This window comes from Cuculus canorus, chromosome 3, assembly GCF_017976375.1.
Source record: "Cuculus canorus isolate bCucCan1 chromosome 3, bCucCan1.pri, whole genome shotgun sequence".
Taxonomy (NCBI): domain Eukaryota; kingdom Metazoa; phylum Chordata; class Aves; order Cuculiformes; family Cuculidae; genus Cuculus; species Cuculus canorus.
Window position 1 is genome coordinate 64780226 of NC_071403.1, and position 22511 is coordinate 64802736.

At 38.4% G+C, this 22511-nt stretch overlaps 1 protein-coding gene across 1 annotated transcript in view; it reads left to right on the forward strand.

The window, feature by feature from the left end:
* The first annotated feature begins 9631 nt into the window (after positions 1–9631).
* FMN2 (formin 2) overlaps positions 9632–22511 on the forward strand; it is a 169288-nt gene continuing 156408 nt past the window's right edge. The window contains exon 1 of the mRNA XM_054062984.1: positions 9632–9780. The gene's annotated coding sequence lies outside the window, so the exon portion shown is untranslated. The remainder of the gene's footprint in view (positions 9781–22511) is intronic.

Below are 22511 nucleotides of genomic sequence, written 5' to 3' on the forward strand. Positions count from 1 at the left end.
ATAAGATCTTGTCATATGTGAATGGAAACCTTTTTTCCCCTCTAGTTATTTATAATATTTATATTTATATGTATACTTATATTTATTTACTGCTCTGCTCAGGTACCTCTTCTTAATTGCCCATTAGAAGTTTAGTAACTTTGTATGCTGTTCAGATAAGCATGTTATGTGTGCCACAATAATAATCTTAAGCCCTCTAAATTTGAAGTGGAATATTTAAAAACATAACTATTTAAAAAATATAACTATATAAAAAATCCTGTTGGAATAATGAATTGTTGTTGGAGGTGGAGGGAATAGCACGACCCCCCTCCCAAGAAACCAAGCGATTTTCTTCTCTGATAACCTGTTATCGAGAAATAGCTGGTTATGATTGTAACTGGTTTTCTGCAAACCTCAGCAGCAACAAGTAGGTGGCACTACATGATCGTTTGAGAGACTGCAGTGTGACACAAAGAGCTGGGCTCAGTCCACAGGACATTCTTACAACTTTAGGAGGAGTAAGTGCTATCCAGTCCTAGGGCTGATGGCAGCAGCAGCATAGCCACAAAAAAACCCAAAAAGTTGACATCTCAATTTTTTTAAAAAGTAGATTAATAAAAATGGTTTAAATATGTTCTCCTGTTAAATTTACTTGTAGTCTTTTACATTAAATATCTAGCTATATGAGCACCTGCATCTATAGATCTATATATACTTACACCATGCACAGCATCCAAATAAAATGAAACTGTACATGGTGTTAAACGGCATTTATTTCCAAATTCTGGACAAGCAAAACCCCAAAAAAGTATCTCTTCTGTAAAGCAGTTCCTTAATCATTCTTCTTGACATATAACTTGCCCCACGGAAAAAGAAAACCTGTAACAGAACTAAAGATTGTTCCTGTAGTATTTTCTTCAAAGGCAGAACATCTAGGAGCTAATCAGGATGGGTCAGCATCATGTCAGGAGTTTTGACTCTAAGCAAATACATTAATCTTGTTACTTCCTCCTACACCATACTGCTGACTTTCAGGGCACCCATATAGGCAAATAGTCAAGGCATGCATATGAGGATGGCAATCTCCAAATACTGCTCCACAGAATGTCTCCCTATCCAAAGACTGCAACCCGGTGTGCATACAGACTGCTGGAAGCACAGACTGGATGGCAAGGTTCACCTTTGCAGCCACGCCACCGTGCAAGTGGAGTGCCCTGTACTGGCTTTCCTTCCCACCCCACGCTCGTTGCAGTGCTGCCGAGTCTCTGGTCCTAGTGACTGGGAGCTGGATCCTCACCAGGCTTCCTACATCTTTAACCTACTCTGAAAATTCCTACTCTGGAAAATATACTGTACCGCTGCTAACTCCTGTGTTTACATAAGGGCATGCCCTGGGGCAGAGGACTTGATACTAGCAATCCCAAGTACATGGATACACCTATCTCAGAAACTGGAAACCATTCAGATGTTATCTCAAGCATTTACAAGAGCATTCACCTCACTGCAGACTCTGAGAAAACTAAACTAGGTTTCCTGAAACACACTGCTGGTCTTGGGGTTGCCAGGGCTTTGCATCACTTATATAGGTCACTGACACCAAGAAAACTGATTTTCTTCCCCCTAAAAAAAATGATTTAATTTCAAAAATATTTATCTTAATACGTTGCTGTCCTTCAGGTTCCACTCGTCCGAAAACCAATAACCCATAGTACGTATGCTATGTTTCTTTCTGCCCTGACAGGATAAGACCATCATTTTTTCAGTCTTCTTCCTCTGCTAGTCTCAAATGACAGATGAAAACACTATGACTTCTCAAGTGTCCCACTATTGCACCCTGAGGATTTTCACATTCATCTCCAGGTATGAATTGTGTTATATAGTTTTAAGAGAAAAAGGCAACTCAACATACGAGCAAGAGACAAGAATCGGTAGAACAAATAACAGGGACTTGGGGAGACAGAGTGCTTTCAAGGTTTACAAAAAGAAAGATCAGAGCAGGAGCCCAGGAATGGAAATATTTGGAACAGAAAGAGAAATATGGAGATTTTTAAAAGCTGCGGCTTTTGTGGGCTTTGTGTTAAATTGTGCTGGTTTTCTTAATGCTCTACTTTCTGGTCTTGGATGGTTATATGCAATTTCATATTTGAATGGCTTAAGGGGAAGAACTTGATGCAAAATCTGTAAAGTATATTTGAATAATAGTAACTATTCTAAAGAAATTGCTATCTTAGCCATACTTATTTGTTTAGGTGTAGAATGTAACAAATATAATGCCTATACTTCCAACTGTAAGTGCTGTCTTGCTGACATCACTGGCAACACTAACAAAGAGATTGATTCCCAGTTTCAGCATTAGATTTTTAATTAGTTATCTAAGCCTAGCTCTACTTAATTAGTTTGCTCTGTCAATAAATGCAAATGAAAACCCATGTACAGGGACTGTGTTTTCCCAGGATGCTACTTCACTAATCAAACTATGCAGAAAAACTGAACAAATACATGTGAAAACAAAACAAAACAAAAAAATCTATGCGTTTTATGATCAAAAAATGTACAAACCTTCACAAAATTCTTCACAACTTAACTGCTTCCTTATGAAAGCGTATCTGATAAAGACATAAACAGCACTATCCAACCAACAGTTTTTTTTCTTGTTAACCATCCACATGCTTGCCTTTATAAAAATGCTTAAGCCTTATATGATTAAGAGTTAAGTCTAGGATTTGATATATATTCTCATACTGGGGTCATAACCCTTGCTTTCATGGCTGTCTTAAATACTTTGTAATGATTTCTTTGTGCAGGTGGAAAAGCCTGCTATGTATGTGCTCATTTATCTAGCATTTTGCAACAAAAATCTGAACTTCTTAGAATCACGGTGCAGTAAAATGTTTCAAAAATGATTTAGGAATAATTGTACAATCTTTAGCAATGTTTTTTATTGAAATAAAGTATTTGTCTTTGCCTAAATAGAATGATTTTCCTGGGGATTGATCTCAATATACACTCTAATTACTGTGCTGTGTCACAGGTGTCTGCTGTCTCCATTACTCTGCCTGCACCCAGCTTTCTACCCCAGCAGTATCTCCTCTGGTTCATAACTGTGAGTTTACTGAACCTCACCAAGCACAGCTGTAGTGCTGCAGAACACACACCAGACATTACTGTGTATGCGACAAGCTTTTATCAGATCAGTGGAGCCAGCCCAGCCCAAGGTAAATTCTACAGTGATGATTTAGAAGACTTTATATGCAAGGACAAAACTGCTGTTCCTTATCTATGTTAGTAGCAAAAGACCAGTGATCATACAGCTACCATCCTACTTGGCTCGCCAGCCTATAGCATACAGCTCTGAGCTGTGAAGTTGTTATACATCTGCTCTGCCTAAAAGAGGTTCAGAAGAATTCAGTGCCAACCCTCACAGTTTTGTGTCACCAGGCAGGGAGAGCAGAGAGGATCTGCTACCAATGAGGAAGCAAGAAACCTTTCTCCCTGCCAGCAGGACTGTCAGTCTTAAGGGAAAGCAATAAACAACTTCCTCCTACTTGAAAGTGGAATTATTTCCCCCAGCACCTCATTTTAACAGTATGCTGAGGCATCTCTCCTGCTGCACAACCCTGTTGGCCCTCATCCCCTACCAGCTACAGTGAACACACGGCTGATCCACGGCTCGGGAGAAGCCCCTGTTTGCCATTGCCTTAAGTAGCCAAGTAGGACCTTCCTCCGAAGAGAGCCAGGCTGATGGTCGTGCTCAGTGAATGCCAGCTGCTCCAGGCCTTTCCTGCCATATGATGTAATGCAAGAAGCAAAGGGAGGAAAAAACCCACAAGTTTGTGCCATATTCTTTCTACCTATTTTTTTTCTTTTTGTCTCCCATTCTCTCTTGTCTGCTTATCTTTATCTTATTTTATTTCAGCTATTTTCTCCTTTGTCCTGTTCTATTCTCTACCACAACATTCATCTGTCTCCATTTAAGTGTAAGAGATGTGTATGCTCACTTAAGGGTACAAACAGAGATTGCTCTGATGTCTGTGCAGCATGAAAGTTGTTATACTAACAGCCATTAGCAGAATAAAGGCTTTCAACCTACACTCTACAGGGAGCTTTTGCTTTTCCCCTTTTCCCGTATTTTTAAGTGTTTATCATTCTCTGGTTCCTCCCTTAACAGTCTTAACACAGCCCACAGAGAAAGATACATGTAAACACTTGCTGATATCCTTAACAGTACTGACACAGACACAGGGACAGCTGTGGCAGAGACAGGAGGGATGGTAAATAGGAACAGGTGCAGTTTCACAGCCCTGCAAGAACTGTTAATTTCCATCTATGATCTATAAAGAGACAAAAAAAGGTCTGACTTTCAGTGCTCAAAGAACGTACCTGGGCAAAGTATCTTGCAGCTGAAACTTTATCACCTGAGTTCTTTACCCTGAAACCCATAAGAAAAGGTAATTTTCTCCTACGTTTGGAATTGTTATTTTTTAATAGAAAAACTAAATGATATAACTTTTTGTCTTGCATTCACCAGTGAGTTCTTGATTGTTATCTGTTTGACAATGTTGTCTGGTACATGCAAGGCTCTGGAAACAAAATGAAAAATCTTCTTTCTTTCTTGTGTAAAGAACTATTATCCAAATGCTTCTTGGCAGCTGATGATAAGAGCACATCCTGCAGTACACTTCTCCAATTAAATTCAGGCAAAGAGCCAGATGTTACTGTCATTCAGTTTGCCAAACATATAGGCGTGCTTAGATTTTGGCTATCATTTTTTTTTACCACAACAGAGGTGGAGGGAGTCAGCATTAAGACTTGATATAAGCGTTTGATCATGTATGAAGTAAAAGAGAAACAAGAACCTCCACACTGATTCTTCTGAAGGTAAGTGTTCTGCCATTTTAGTGAAGTCCTCAGACTTATATTGAGTCTTAAGATATTGTCTTAAGATATTGTCTTAAGAAAAGTATCTATTTATATTAATTTAATTTGGAAATTTTTAACTGTTTGACATTTTTTCATTAGTTACTCTTGATTTTTAGCCAGTATTATCTCTTTTACAAATTATGGTTACTTTTAAACCATAAAGATGTTTTGTAGGAAGCCTTCTGCAAACAGAAAAAATTATGGTTTGTTTTTTTTTAACCATGTTGTTTATACAGCTAATGTTTTACATCTTAAGGGTAGGAACCTTTTTAACTGGAAGCAAAATGTAACTTGCTTTATTCTAAACTAGAACAAAGAAATGTTACAGAGTTCAAGTATGTTTAAGTAAGTTCAAGAATGGGAACATTATGAAAAAAAATTCATGCATGTCTCTTAAAATACCCATTAGTTTCTGTAGAGGAAGGAAAATTTTTCATAAGAAAACTTGTGTTTTCTTTAACATGAAACTGAGAGTGGAATGAAGGGAGTGGCATATAAAGCATACAAACTGTACATCAAAACAATATGCTTTTGTCAGTAGCAAACTTCCAGGTTAGTGAGCTGGTTTGAAATGTAATGTGAGGAAATCTGCCACAGTGCTTGTAGCCTTAGCAGGATATGTTTTTGTAACAAACGTTAAAGAATAGATCTCTGTGTGGCTACCAAATGCAGAGTTTCCTTTCCATCTCTTCCTTTCCCTGCTTGAGGAACAGTTAAAAGCAGACGGTTGTAACTACAGTCAAATCTTCTTCTCTTTGCCCTTAAACAGAGTGTCTGCCTTATCTGGTGCAACTTACAATACCAAACAGTTATATGGTTAGACCCTCCTGAGAAGTGAGTAGAGCCTAAGGATCAGCTGGGGACCCCAAAGCAGGGACGTGACTTTAGTTAAAGTAACAGGCTTCTTTTAAGCACCTCAGTCTTCAGTGACCCAGGTACAGGCCTTGGGCTCCAGACAGTTCTGTCATCTAATTGCTGGACAGCTTTTGGCATGCACATAGCCTGTCAATACTTACTACTTTTGAGAAAGGAGCACAATACCAAGACATCTGTGAGATTTCTATTTCCAGACACCTCATACAAGTATTGGCTGAGCAGGCAAAGCATTACCGACAAATTCAGCTGCACGAATTACCCAGGATCTCCTCAGAGAATGATGACAGATGCTAGGATTAATTTTCATTTTGAACTGTGAAACACTTCCCCAATACTTGCAATTGTTAGAAAACAGCTCCACAGTTTTCTATAAAAAAAAAAAAAACAACTTTATTCTCTTAATGATCAGTCTAATGCAAGAAGAGAAGGACAAAAGGTGGAATGTTCTGGTTTAAGCTGAAGTAGAATCAGTTTTCTAATTTCAGTTAAGTCTCATTTAAATAACTGTATTTTTTGAAAGTTACAGACAGAATGTCCCTCTGACACCATGTTTCTTCATAGTGTTTTCCAGATACTGTTCTCTTGAGAAATGGTAACATCTTGTGTTAAGTATGATATGTGCTGAATAGATGTCTTCTTCTGTAATAGTTTTTGTTTGGTTTTTGTCTGTCTAAAGAATGCAAGATCAGACAGAGAACTAGTAGCAACCCAGTCAGTGGAGACGTGGCTGTTGTGGAGTTCATGACTACATTAAGATTAGTACTTGGAAAGTAATAGAATATGCATAAGATTTCTGGGAAATGTTACAGATATGCATATAGATGAGGAAATATATTCTGTAACTAACTCTTATTTCATTGCATGTGATTGGTGGAATTATCGCCCCTCTGTCCAGCACTGTAATAAAGTGTGCTTTCTTTCTAGAACTCCAAAACAAGTATTAGAGAGTTTATCTGCCAGTATCTTCAGTATCAAGTCTAGCTTTTATCTTCTCTCTATCTTCTTGGTATCTTTCCCTCATTACACAGACTCTTCTCTTTTAGAGGCTGCGTGATAGACCCAGTAGTCAGTGTTAAAACTGGGAGTATATTCACTGACGTGTACCTAATTTCTGAGGTAATATAGTGTATCTACATACTGGGATTGATTCTTCTCAGGCCCACAAACACAGAAAAGGCACAGGAAATCCTGCTTGGTGGCCTGCTGTTTTTCCTGCAGCTGACGGCAGCCAGCAGAACGAAGTTGCTGTTTCAGGATAATACTGAGAGTAAGATTTGCATGTTTTCCCAATGCAGAATTTCTGTTTGAATACTACCTCAGCCTTTGAAATGAGGAATATGATGTAAAGGCCAACATTATATTCTCATTGTTTTATGACTCTCCCCATCTCAGTAAAATGAGTCCTATCTCTGTACAGGATACCTTGACATTTAATATCCATCCAGTGTTCTGAAGATGCTTTATATCATATAAAAAACTGTTCATGCAAAATAGCTGCCTTAATTTTATGTAGCACTCTTGTAGGTGCTCTGATGAAGCAATGTACTCAGCTGTATTTCAGTAAGTGTGTTTGCAATAGTGGCCAGAAGGTAAAATAAAGGCTAAAAACTAAATTTCACTTAATTTCATATGGGTTTCTGTACTAAGGAGAGGATTTACCTGACAAAATACCCACAAAAAAAAAGATATGAGGAGATTTTCTTTTTCTCTTACTGTACACATAAAGTAAGATATGCTTCCGAGCAGCGATAAAGGGAGTACAGACCTTCATGTCTCTCCATAATTTGGCTTTTCCCTGTGTCCTTTGGATGCTCCCACTACAGTGTGATACTCTTCTATGTTGACCAGCAACTCAGTTTAAAACTCTTAAGTTTCCTGTATGTAAGAATTTCAGTGCCTGGATTGTCATAAATACTGTCACATCTGGCGCACCACACATAGAAGAACCAAGAAATTGGATCAAATACTATATCTCAGGGTTTGAAAGCAGTGAAAGAGCTTTCTGCATGCTGAATGTTCAAGCAAAGACAATTGTACCTGCTGAACACATTTCCTTAAATTATAAATGTTCTGTTCGCTGCTTTGCATTTCTGAAGCAGTGGTCTGCTCCACCTTACAGTTCCTAAATTTCATGTATGTACAGTTTCATGTACAGTTCCTATGTCTCAATCCTAAGACCCTATTTTGGTAATGGAATTAGAACTTGGTGGGCAGCTAATGGTTCCTTCAAAATCTAATGTAACTTTTCATTTACAGCATCTGGAGGGTCAATAACAAGGCTTTCCTTGTAGGTCATCAATTTTAATCAACCCTGGTCTTAATGTTAAGAAAAAAGATTTGATAATTGGAGGAAAAGAGACTCAGGAGTGATTCCTGATGTACCTGCATTTAAATTAGCTTATGTAGCACTAAAGACAAAATAATCCAAAATAATGTGACTCAGTAAATGATCAGTGCATAGCCCTCCTTGGATACTGAAACCTGGATCATAATTTCAGGGAATCCCATGCACAGTCTAATAGCTGCAGTGGAGGGAGCTCCATAGGCTGGTGAGCTGGAGTGTATCTGGTCTTTAAGTCACTGATGAGACTGTTCTACAGCCAAAATTAATTTAAAAGGATGATTTTTCAAATTTTTAAAGTAATCTTACCAGTTTATACGGATTAGTTTTTCTAAACACATGCACCATGGCTGTGTAGCTCATGCTTATTCAGTCTAACATGTTTATTGTGCCCAAAATACACATGAATGGGGAGTTCCCTGACAGTAATTCATCTTTGAGGGACTTGACCGCTAAATTAGTTTCCCATTAGTTTCTCCCATTAGTTTCTGAATAAAAAATTCTTGCTAAGACTGTCTCTTAGTATTAATAAATGTCTTTGATTCCTTCTGCTGGTTGTCTGTGCCAAATATTAAATCAGCCCATATCTGACAAATGTTAGATCAATTTAACATGGAAGCATGATACAGGTGATCTGCCCATAATTAGGAAGTCCGACACCAATGGAATATGTATAGGCTTTTCCTGCAAAGCATGCATTAGCAGGTATTTACTAGCTGGAAACCTCTTGGGTGTGAGGAAGGCTTAAAATAATCCATGTAACTTCCATTTACACAAAGAGGAATAAGAATCTGTCACATGCTTGGACCCAGCTACCTCTTATCCTGTAATACAATGATCCAGGGACATAGCTATGAACCTAGAGGTCACCTTCTGAACATGAGACTTCCTCAGAGACTGAAAGGAATTGAAACAAATGAGAGCTAAATTCCAAGTGCCTCCATTACTGCAGTTTTATGAAATGTAAACCACAAATCAGTTTCCTTGCCCTTTACCTCCCACCTCCCAAAATCTTGCAAATCTGATGGACAGCTCCTTCAAATCTAAGAAAATAAAATCAAAATCTCTTACAAAATTGAAAAACATGTTTAAAGTAAATGAAGGGACTTTACTGGAAGCTTAGATGCCAGTCAGAGATTTATCACAATTCATCACTTTTTTTCATCCAGAAGTGGAATTCATCCCATTTAATTTCTCAAACTCTGATATATATTTAAAATAAAAGTCATATTCTTCTCTGATTTGCACACATGTCCTACTTAAGTGAACTTGTAAAGACATGTAAAGATGAAACTTTAATCAATGTCATTTGTTCCTTACCACACTGTATAGCTATGTATTGTGCTACTATGAACACTGATGTTACTGTTCCTCATAAATAACACAATGTATTTCCAGTAATTTTTTTTGATAAGCCTTTTAAGCAGGGAAATTTCTCAAGGCATTTATGATTTTTTTTTTTAACAGCATTCCTGAAAATGTCAGTGACTGTTAACATCTGAATCAAGCTGTTCCTGGTTCATGTGACTGGAAATGGTGCCCAGAGCAAAAAAGCCAGACGCTCCAACTCTCATATAAATGTAGTCTGTGTGGAAATAGTACTATTCAACACAAGTAGAAGTTGCTGAATCCACACCAGAATACATTTGGCAGGGAATAAGGTAAGATTCCATCATGACCATTTTATGATTATTATTACTTTTATTAAAGGTATGTTTTAGAAGTGGTCTAAAAGCCGAGGGAAAACACAATAAGCTGCTAAATGAGGAGTCTGGCTGGACACAATGCTAAATGACTGACACATTGATGGCAGTATCTGGAATTCTTCTGGGATTATACTGGAATTATATCACAGGAAAGAGGACTGATTTGGGGGTTTTAGCTTATAGTCACCCCGGAGAGCAGTTCCAAATGGCTTTAGGTTTTTAAGAGGTTTTCCACCCTCAAAGAAGAAGGAATGCCAAGCAGTAACCAGCTGTACATAAGGGTAAAGGGTGTTTATAACAACAAAGAATTAAAGAGACGAATTGAGCTCTCCACATGAGAGTGAGACATATTAGATGTGTTGCGTGACTGGCACCAAAGACAGAAAAGTATGCCAGCCAGAGCTGGTTGGACCAGGAGCAGCTGCAGTCATACACTTACATTTTACCTCCAAGGGAGTTAGTACAGCTAAATTTATTTCAGACATAACACATCAACATATGTACATTCTTTCAGAGAAATTGGAAGGTTTGAAAGCATAACACAAGATATATAACTGAACCCCTACCTGCCTGTGAAGCTCTCAGTTCAGGAGAGAAAAGCTTTTTCTTTTGTAAAAAGTCTTTCATACTTATAGGCTCACATAAGTACTCTAAAGGTTATCTATAATTTAGGAATAAGTCTTTTTTCAGACCAAGCACTGGAGGGCCTGTTTCAAGTATTTGGGGTGCACATATTGTTAAGATACTGCTTTACTGAAAGAAAAGAACAAGGAACAGTAATCAGCTCCTTCCCCCTAGCCTCCAGCTACTCTTGCTTATTGTTACTCAATGCTGTTTGCAGGCTTGTGGCTACGTGGAAGAAACTTCTGTGGCTGCATAGCCTTCTCTCTCTCCTCCATGGTGGCTTGACTCCTAACACTACAGTAAGATTTCTCAAAGCAAGCAGTACCTACAGAATATGACAGCTGCAGTCCATTGTGCTTTGTTTCCCTTCTCTCTCCTCCCTGCTTTGCTTTAATGCGTGCTTACGCAGGAGGCAGGAACAAGGCAGAGAAGTAGCTGTACCGTATATCCACCAAAGTCACAGGATTCTGGCCAGTTCAGCAGCACAATACTTGTGTACCTGTCTAACTACAGAGCAGAGTCCTTAAGTTGCCTACATAACACTTTAACTTATATTTGGTTCCCAGGCTACCTGCTTGAAGGAATGGACTGTTGGGGTTTTTCTCTTTTTCTTTCATCACAAAGTTCTTTTCTTTCCTCCATGCCTTCAAGAGGGTACATGGTAGGGGGTGAGCTAAGAAAAATAAGTGATCAATTAGTTTTGCAAGGGAGGCTTGTATCATGTTTCCAAAATAGGCTTGGTATAGTGTCAAACGATTTGTATTCACCCTACCTATGCTGGATGTGGACTTCAATTTAAACCAAATCCTCCAAGGAAAATGTGAAAAATGCATTAAATAAATACAAAAATAGCAGATAATTAGGTGTTACAACAGCTTATGTTCAATCTTCCACTATCTGCAACTGATCTCCCTAAGCAGGATCCTTATCACTTCTAAATGATACAAATGTATGAGTTATCCAGAGATACTGGGTGGTAATCTTATGTAAGACAAGAAGCTATACTCTTTGTGCTTAAAAATAATCAACCTATTAGGTGGTTTAGTACATCAGACACAGTTTATCTGGTTTAGGATGATAAATGAAGTAACAATATAAACCAGTTTCTGTGGATATTTCTTTGAGCAGCAGAAACAGTCTAAAATATGTGCAAAAGCCAGAAAGTGTTGAGATAACTAATACCACATAGTCCAGTTACATTTCTGTGCTTGTGGAAACTAGTTGTGCTCAAGAACAGAATTCAAGTTGTGCAGAAGAATTCTGAAGATTTTTCTATTTGAGACTTTTCCTAAGAAATTGTTTTAAAGAAAGGGAATTTGAATGCGCTTTCACAAAGTCATTAGGCAAATGGTTTCATAAAATAAAAATTGAGATGTGCTAGGTGAAAAACACATTTAAATAGCCAGAATTTATTTTAATAGCTCTGACGTGGTCTTGTAATCAATTCCAGTTATTGAAATTTTTGGTGTCCGTGTAATGTCTGTAATGTATCTCAGTCTTAGTCATCTGATGACAACAACTCAAAATACTCTGAAACCCAGCAGTTTTCGAAATTCCCCATACTGAACATAGACAATGAATTTTGCAGTGTACATACATAGAACACCTCAATCTGGATCAATTTTTCTTTTCATTTCACCTAAGATGAGAAGCCTTTGTTCCACATGAAGTCAACAAACGTTTATGTTTAAAATTTCAGTCTTTACCGATGCTGAATTCCCAATGATGTCTTCACACTGGAACACAAAATTCTGGTTTGTGGCATTGAATGAGTTTCACTCCAATATTTTAATCATTATATTATCATCTGGAGGTTTCTCTGCTTCATGCAACAGCCTGGACCCTTACTATCGTTTTCCAGTGGAACTTCAGGACTATTTCTTCAGTGTTCTGCTGTGTAAAACAGTATTTTACATACAGGCTATCATTTTACTGGAGAGCTAAATTATGTTCTCTAAAGATGCCTTTACATATACTCATTACAAATATTTCAAGGCTTTCTTTTCTCTGCAATCATTTTCATAATAGAACCAGAAGAGAATGCGGAGCGAAAAATAATCAACAAATGATATGGATAACTCACAGCAGACACTGTAATCAAAAGAATTTTTAATAACTTGCCATTCTATCTTTTTGAAACATAAGCTACACTACATGGTAGTATTTGCATAAGAAATAGCTTTCTAGGTCATGAACAAGGTATTTCTGTCTTTTCTCTGTATGCCTTCCTCAGAAATCAGCAGGCAGGATCTATTTGTTTCAAGCTACACAAACGAGAGTATAAAGGGTTTTAGGACACAGCTGGAGCGCACCCTAATTGAAGGAACAAGGTAGCTGTGTGAAGATACGTGTATATTCATAAACAAAGAAGACTTTTGTGTAGTTTTTTTTATCCTTCAGGTCTCTCTGAAATCTTCCAAGCAGTTAGGGTTTTAACTGGCAAGAAAAGCAGCCTTATTAATAGATTATTTGGATGGATGCCAGTTTAAGAAATTAACTTTGCCAAGGACAGTAGGAGTTGAACTAAAAAATGTATCTTTTCTAAAAAAAACCCCCACATATACATATATACACAGAAATTTACTTACATTTTCTGGAAAAATTCTTAGATCCTGTGTACTTCTAAACAGATGTTTATTCAAAGCTATTTCTGTTGCCTTATTCCTACCTCTATGGACAATCTTGAGAACTGTAGTTTAGTGTAAGACCATCTGAATTCTTCTCTGGGATACAGTTGGACTTTCACATCAGAGGGATAAATGTCAGGCTGCCAATAATGTGGATTTTCACACAGAAATATCAGACTGTTCAGAACACTGTTCTGGTACTCAAGGCATTTTAGAGCAGTATTGAGTTAGAGGGGACAGAAGAAGCTTATTTGGGTCTAATCAGATACTAACATGATGCTGGAAGAAAAACAATAGCATCATGAATAGTCCATAATGGGAGTGCGTAACAGTAAATTCAGTGGAGTGGAAGAGAAAAAAAGAAGAATTAGTTATCTGTACGTATTCAGTCAAGCTTTTTCCTCCTCCTTGTTTCTTAGGCTGATGCAAGATACTCATAAGGCAAAATGAAAATAAATTTATTTTAAAATATTGTTCAATACTGGTATACTGCTTCATCTGTGATCTCCCTATGCCCCAGACAAAGAAACAAACAATCCCTTCTCTGGAAAACCCACCAACCAAACCTCCCAAAACCCCAAACCTTGCCTTCTGCTATGCTTACAGAGTGTTTAGTGCATAGTGGGCCTTGAACTAGATCAATGTTTAATGTCCATACAAACCCAGTTACAAGAGTTACCTTTACTTTTGAATACTCACATTTTGCTACAGTATCTTGCCACAAAAGAAAGAATGGTAACAGTAAGCATTAAAAATAAAGCTTAGTACATCAACGTGAATAATTATGTGTTCCTGTAATGTGGTGGGATAAGTCCTTTACTTTTGCATATGTGAGGCAGCAAAGGTGTTTGCTCTTTCAGGGCTTGAGGACTCATCAACTTGGATGAAATTAAAATATGAGGATGATGTACAGACCAGCAGGAGCCAAAGATTTCGAGGCAATGCTCCCTTATCATGTATTACAGGAAAGATTGATCCTCCACCTGTCTTCAATTTTCCTTCTAGAATTTTTCCTTTATGTTCCTTTACTTACATTGTGATTTAGCTTTCCATGTTATAGTCATTGCATGTCAGTGACACTTAATTTCTTCCTGAGCCTTTCTTTAGCTTATTGCCCTTTGCTTTGAAAGTGCTGACACATCTGGTACTCTTTCCTTTCTCACATTTACACGTACCTCTGTGGTGCTGTACACATGAAATGCCCGCTTAATTTTACTAAGGCAGGATATCTACCCTTTCCAGATCAGCAATCTTTCTTGAGTTTATAATTTCTGGAAGGCTACTGATATATGTCCATCAAAGGCCTCTTAACTGCACTGTGGTGCAAAAACAAAAGCAATGAAAAGCAGGGGGGAGTGAACAAATATAATTGAGTTAATGACGTCATCCATGTGTAGCATTTTGCTTAATGTTTGATACAACTGGTCCCAGCTTTGACTGACATGTCTGAGTGCAAAACGCAGCTAACGTGACAGGCAGAATACCCTGAATTACAGTACAAGATTCTGTGGGAGTTGTAAGGCCCCCTTAAAAAAACACCAAACCAACCCCCTTGTCTGAGGACATACATTAACCAGGGTGATACACTGGAGGAATTAAATTTCCCATTGCTTACCTCTAAGTTGTTTCCTGCAACATTGTACTGACCGCTGCTAGAGTCATAATGTTGGAAAAGATGAACCATCCATCCAAATTCCATTTTTAAAGTTTTTTAACATGATATATCCTGAAATATATCAGTATCTGTGGCTACTGGGAAGAAAAGCAAACTAATAAAGTCCCAGATGACAGGGTGAAATCTCCATTTAAGAGTCATGAGCCTTCTCATGACTTGTTTTTTTTCTCTTTCTTTAGGCTACACTTCCAGTAAAGAAAACAGTTCCTGTGGTAACGCCCCACATAAGACTAAGCTGGCTCAGGAAACATCATCATAATTTTGTTAATTAAATTAACATTTAGTCTTTTTATCCCCCAGGTGGTGGTCTTTTCTTCAGTGTTGAGTAGATGATGTAAAAAATAGATAGATAACCCCTCTTAGGCCATAATTCATCCTTCTTATTGTACACATACACAAAAAGATGAGCTGCTATATTGATAGCCCACAAAAAGCTGCTTTAAGTTAAACTTAGGACAGTTGCTGAGCATTCTAATCTTGTTTGCTTGTGTGTCTCAACTGATGATAAGTGAAATAGGAGGGATAAAATGCGTGTCAATTGATGAATGAGACTGACCAGCTTGGATGTTAGGAAGGACTCTATTTTCTAAATAATTTTATGTAAGCTCTTTACATGATGACATTGGCAAGGGTGGGGACACACGATACTAAAATATTTGTTAAAAGGTTTTCTTGCCAATTGTTGCATAAATCAATGCTTTGGTATTACTTCAGGTTCCATAATTAATTTCCTAAAACAATCTAGGCTGTGACATTTTAAACTAAAATGTTTTAGGACAAATTAAGACCTTGAGATGTGATGCAAGCATTATCTGAATTATAACTCTCCATACTATTTTTCATTCATTCTCAGAATTGAAACAGTTGAAGTAATTATTCTGAAGCTCTTTTCTACTTGTTTTCTCAGTGGAGTGGGTATAGTGAGCAGAAACGGTTATTTGGCAAAATTTTAACTTGCCATTGCTCATGGGTGGGGCTTTTCATTCCCTAGATGGATCATACCGGTTGCATTATGTATTTAGCCTTACAAAAGCTGTAATTCAATGGTGGCCTCTATCCATGGCATCATTCTTTTGACATTAAAACATCATAATCCTAATTCAATTTCCTGACATTTATCTGGATATACGGGTTATTCAGCTTCACCATGATTCTTTAGTCTTACTCTACTCAAATAGATTGCCAGCTGCTTATCTGCAATGTACTTGCTTTACAAAGACAATCGGCACCAGAACCCAGCTTATTATGATAACTATTCTGTTGACAAAAGGAAAGCAACGTTAATGACAAAACCAGTAGGAATTCACTGTACTACTTAGGTTTTGGTTCCCTCATGTTAGGGCCTAGCCAAGGAGCTACAAACATAAGTTATGGATTGAACCCATATGTACCTGTCTTAATGCAGCTAAATCCTGTCTGTGCTAGGTGAGGCCAGTCAGGCAGTTAAGACTTCTTGGACATTCACAAATACTGTATTTAGTGGATTTGTAGCCCAGCCAACGTCCTGCGATGCTGCTGCTGACTGATTGATGCCCCCAAAGGCAGTCACTTTACTACACTGCAGAGATAAAAAACCCAGATAAATGACAAAATACTTGAAATACAGATCAAACTAATTGCACCAATAACAACATCCAGTTGTGGGGTATTTTGAGAGACATTCATAAAGGTGATCTGCTTGTGTCCTCTATATGGGGACTTAGTGGAAATAATTAATATCCTGCAGAAATTATTCAGTTCAGGAAACTGAAGTAAATAGTTCTACAGTTAGCTTTTTTTTTTCTACATAACAAGCTCAAAAAGAGTAGATATCAAGGCATTGAATCAGATTTCATAAATTTCTCTCACATTCCTTGTCTTTCTTCCCCTTGTTATAAGAATACATAAAGCCCTAAAACAGAGGTATTGGGCCAGCTAAGGCTGTACATGTGTAGACAAGGCAAGGTTTTTAATGAAGAGGAGCCTCAACTCAACAAATCCCTCCTTAGGGTGGAGAATACTATTCCCTGTGTATTGAAGAGGAGCCTCAACTCAACAAATCCCTCCTTAGGGTGGAGAATACTATTCCCTGTGTATTAGCAGCTCATAGCAGCATATATGCTAGAGACTGCATCTATCCAAATTATTTGCCGCAGCAGCTTCCCCAATCTCTGCTCAAGACACGAACTTAAATTGTTTTTATTACTATAGCAATTTCAGCTAGAGCTGTATTGTGGAGATAAATAAACAAATCTGAAGACAGTATTCATAAACCCCTGTTTGGAGGACTTGCTGTTCATCATGTGACAACAGCAAAGGATCGTAAGAGGAAGTAAAACCATGGGACACTAATACAAGTGATACTTCAGCTTTCCATTCACTTCCTGAGAGCTCCTTTCTTTTCTGGCTTCTTAGTGCTTATCTTTCTCTGCATTAGATGATGGTTTATAATTTTAGCTCCAGTACACTCTGTTCCCTCCAGCTGCAAAGGCCTTCATCCTATGAACTCTTAAACAGATGAGGGCATTCACATTAGTTCTTAGGACTTTTGTTCTATCCTGAAGTAAACCAAGGAAAAAGATGTTCTTCCCTGTATTATCACGTTGGATTTGTTTAACCCCTAACCTGATTATGGAAATACTATAAAAAAATCATTCTACTTACTAAATGTATTTGAGACGATTCAACACATTTGTTCAAAAATACTGATTTATCTTCAAAACGATACCATTGTGTAAACCTCCCCAGGTGGTTCATAAAGTGAGCTTGCACGAGGGTTGTTCCTTCAGGGGGAACATATTTATGGCAATTGATAAGAAAATACTTGCTATTTTGAAAAGAACCAAAAGCTGAAAAATAGCTTTCTTTTTCCTTTGACCCAAACTCTGTACTTCCGTGTGTGCGTCTGTGTGTGCATGAATGTCAGCCACAGAACAAGAACTGATGCCTAAAAGAAGAGTGTAAACATGATGGTTATTTTTTCTCTCCACATTTTTAAAAACAGTCTTACTAGCTGAGATCTTTAAAAACTGAGAGAAGAGTCATAGGAAAAGCTTGATCTTTGTCAACTAGTAGACACTTTTTGCAGTAGAAAAGATAAAATTAGAGCCCTAAATAAGTTAATCCCTTGTCTCCTACAGAAAAGGACTACACTTAAAAATCTGCTGTTGTTTCATGGCACTTTGGGCTTTCTTCAGTCATAGAGATCCACTGATACAATCAAAGTCTTCATTTTTCAGCCCTGTCATTAAGTATTCTGGGAATTGTCCAAGAAAACGAAAAAGACAATATGTAATTTTCTGCTTGATTTAACAGAATACATTCTTCTCTAAGAAATGAAAATGAGGAGGCCCAGTTTCCTACAGATTTATATTCTTTGTTCCTTTCTCTGTCCTCTGGTGCAATAAATCTCTTCTGCTTTCCTTTTTCCCTATGAAATGCTTGCTTGTGGTGGGTAGTCCTAAACTATGTGAGTAACTGATTGACTGACACATCAGTTCTGCTTGTCTTTCCCTCTCTCTGCCCAAATACTGACTTAGTATGTGTTTGAAATTTGCAAGGGTTTAATAATCTTCATCTTAAAAGCTTGGTTGATGTTTCCTACTGTGTTCAAAAGCTATTACAAAGTCTGAAGAACTTTGTAATCTTGCACAAATTTCACTTCTTTAGAAACCAGAATTTATAATGTAGGCTCTTACTCTGATTTTTGACTGCACTTTCCAGGGGTTTAAATGATAGAAAAGTTCTTGTCTGTGCTTCTTTTATAGCCCAGTCACCAGATATTTTTCTAATTATTTTTTTCATGAAGCAGCTTACACTGTGTTGCACTGAATTTCCTTAGCATATACTACAAAACAACTGCTGTCTATCTGCATTTACAATAAAATCTGTAGGAAATGAACTTTGTGTGAGAAAAAGTGGGAGCTGTGCCACAGGATGCCTCGGTTTTCAGTCCATGACAAAACTGAACTTCACACTTCCCTATCGCTTTGGTGTGGTTACAATACTAGTGTAGCATCTCCAAATACAGGAGTGCCTGGCTGCAGTATTTGCAGAGGCCTGGATTTTCAGAGACTGTTTCTGGTGACCCGACCCTGATCTGCAATGCATATATCTCTGGAATGCTGGCAGGGTTTTGTTGTTCAGCCAGCTTATATACTTATATAAATACAAGTAACTATGAAAGGCTCTATAGCGCTTTAATATTGAAAATTGTATTTTAAAATAAAGCAGCAGTAAGAATATGGAAATGTTAGGGGAAAACAATAAAATTGCTTCTTGGAATGTATATGGTATTTACTATGTTGAACTGATCAGATTTTTAAACAAACGAGCTCCATTTCACAATGCATAAATATACTATTGCCTTTAGGTGAGAAATCCAGGAGGTTAAACACTTCCCAAAGATTTTGGATCCTAGTAAGTGGGTGTTCTGCAGCAAAGTAGTTGGCAAACATGGCATTGCAGGAGACCCTGCCTCTTCAAATACGTTAATTTTATTTGTTAGTTCTCACTAGCTAGAAATCATGTGGGAGAAAGTTCAGCTCGATGTGTCAGACATTTGGAAATTCTAGTCACCATTTTTTCATGCACCTAATAAAAGCTCCTAGGCAAGCCAAACACTCGCCTAGGATCATTGCTTGCTGTGTTCACGCTGCCTTGTAAAAAGGAACATTTTAATAGGTAAAACAGATTTCTCATTAGTCGGACCTCCTCAACTTCACATAAATACAATACATAAGACATAATTTCATACTACTTAGCTAAGTATTAAAAGAAAAAGCAGAATCTCATATCCACAAGAAACTAAGTGAGGCAAGGGTAGGACCATCTTCATCCATAGTCACTATTGTCTCTTAATCCACATTATGTTTTCTGATCTCCTGACTTGCTCCTTGCCAGTTAGAGAGAAGTGAGTCTGCTAAAGCTTCTCAAGTCATAAAAGACAATTCTGCCTAATGCTGAAAGAGATGGGGAGGTGGGGCAGGAAACTATTCTAAACTCCCAGAGCACAGCTTTGGCAGTATAAGGGAGTATTTAACGGCAGTTGATGTGTTCTGGGGAGATAACTTTTTGAGCGTGCTCAGAGTAGCAATCAGAGGAGGCTTCCTGCTGCCTCAGAACAGCAGGAACAGGGCCCTGGCTCCAGTGCTGGAGTGAACAAGAACTAGTTCTCTGCATACTTATGAAAATTCAAGCTTTAGTAACATATAGATGGCTGGGAATATCCTGGTCTGCTTGAATAAACATTTTTTTCATACAGTCTGCATTAACAATTGGGAATGAGACACCAGAGTACTTTAAAACAACTTTGACTTTTATTTCCAACCCAAACCTCTTCACATTAAGGCACTAATTAAAAATAAATCCCTACAGGGTGTGTATGGCAGAGGTGTGGATCCCCTAGGCTGTTCCTACTCTACCTCTCCAAGAAGTACCCCCGTTCCCTCAGGGATGAGGCAAGAGGAGGCAGAGGAGCCATGGTGCTGGGGGTAGCAGCTATCAGAACACCACCACGACACCTGGGCCTTGTAGTGCAATGCTGTAACTCTTATACTAATGCCACCTCACCCTCAGCCCTTCTCTGGGTGGAGGTGAGGGCTTGCCTGAGGGCTCAGCCTCCTCCAGCAGGCTGCAGTAGCTTCCCTCAGCTACTGAGTCTCCTCACAGGGGAAGGAGGGCTCTGAGCCCATTTATACACCTGTCCATAGCCTGACCAACTGCTTTAGGCTCCTGGAAGAGCTAGCTGTGAGCACCGGTATGCAGCCCACCCCTCGGTCACAGTGCAAGGTGGCACGGGGGTATGGGCAGGGCATATTGTGTGGCTCATCCTTAGGGTTTATTTGCTTTGCCCCTCCATCTTTACTGCATGGTGGTGATGGTGCTTCTGTGCTGGTAGCCACAGCACTACTGCTGGGGCGCTGTCTTCAGCATTCTGCATATTGCTAGCACTCCTGTGGTTTAAACCCTTCCCTAGAATTGCACTGAGGAAGCCTAACCCTGTCCCAGAGGTCTGGTTTCTGGCAAGCACGGTGCCCGTCAGCAGCACTCATGGGGTGTTATTATCTTCACACTATAGTGACTTGCTCCACAACTACTACTGAGAGCAGAATGAAATATCCCAGTAAATAAACTATGGTGAAAACGCATCTGGCCCAAGAAATCTGAGTGCCCTGAAAGGACTCTCTCTCTCTCTCTCTCTCTCTCTCTCTCTCTCTTTCTCTCTTCGGCCATCCCATGTTTCCCATAGTCCCAAGACTGCAGGGTGTCAACTGGCTGCCCGGCCTTTTTGTGAGGAACCTGGGGGGAACACTCCCACCGCAGTCGGGTCCAGCCTTAGCCCCGCCCGGGGGCAGTGCTCTGTCTTGGCTGTTCCTGCAGCCAGGTGTGGGCACTTGGTGCTACCGGCACATCTTACCCCTCCGGGAGGGCAGGTGGGCAGAGCTGGGGGAGCTGGCTGCCTTTCCAGAGAGGCTGCAGTAAATGGTAACTGTCTTCTTGAAGATAATCGCAATTTTATAACAGGGGCATACTTTATAACAGGAATATATTAAGGTGGAAGTCTCTGGGAGTACAAGGATGATGCATCTTTAGCTGTAGGGTTTGACTCTTCTCGGTGTGTTGCTATCTGTGTCTCCTGAGCTTTGAAGGAGAATGAGGGGGGTAAGAGAGATCGTGATCTCACCTCTTGGTATTTTTGACTGACCACTGGCAAATATTAAATGAGATAGGCAGGCGGGCTTACAGATTAGTCTCAGTTGTTTGTGGACAAGTCATAGCAAGCTAAGAAAGAGTTACAGTTATCTTAAAAATGTAATATCCTTCTTGAACACCTAAACTTCTCTTTTCCCCATTTACTTTCTCTTGAAAGTCTTTTTTTTTTTGATGTAGAATATTGAATACACTCTTAACTTTTAAAATTAGCTTATTCTGATGCCAAAAAGTTATGGTGTCTTGCTAACTTTTAATAATATGTTTTTCTCCAGAAGCTAAAAGACTCTAGAGAATAAACAAACACAGGGTTACTAACACTTGTTTTTTATGTTTGGCTAATCTTCAGATTTTGTACTTTCCCACAAATGTGGATTGAAAGTTGCATTATCACTGCCACTTTGGGGTAATTTGTGTTCAAACACCACCCACCATGCCCCTATTCCTTTTTTCTTAAAAAAACTCCAGCTTTTATTGTATATTTAAGCTCAAGTAATATTTGTGGGTATACATTTATATAGATTTTTTGGTTTTTTTTCTAAGAACTTGGTCATCAGGATTTGTACATGAAAACTTCTAGGAAATAACGCATATACATGATCTTAACCCTTGTATGTTTCTAATTAAAAATTGAATATCAGTCTTTTATATGACTATATAATACCCCACCTGTATCAATGACTTGATTTTGAAGCATAATTTGCAGTGTAATTACTGTTGGTGAATTCTTACTAGTTGTAATTTTAGTATGTTGAATTTGTTATAAAAGTTTAGAGAAAAGAAAGAAAAGAGAATGTTTCAGAATATCACACTAATTCTACATTTCCCTTACACTTTCAGTCCACAGTATCTTTATGTTTCTTCTGCACTATGTTAATTTCTGGCATATTTTAGTGGGTGAAGAGCTTACATTTGGTGTTGGATGGTACAAGTACTCCAGTTGTACTCAAGGTTTAGACCTTTGTCAGATCTAGTTAGTGAAAAACTCATCAAGGTAATATTCTACTACTACGGTTCCTTTAAACTGTGTTTTATTACTGTATATTTTCCCATGAAATTACCTGAGCTTT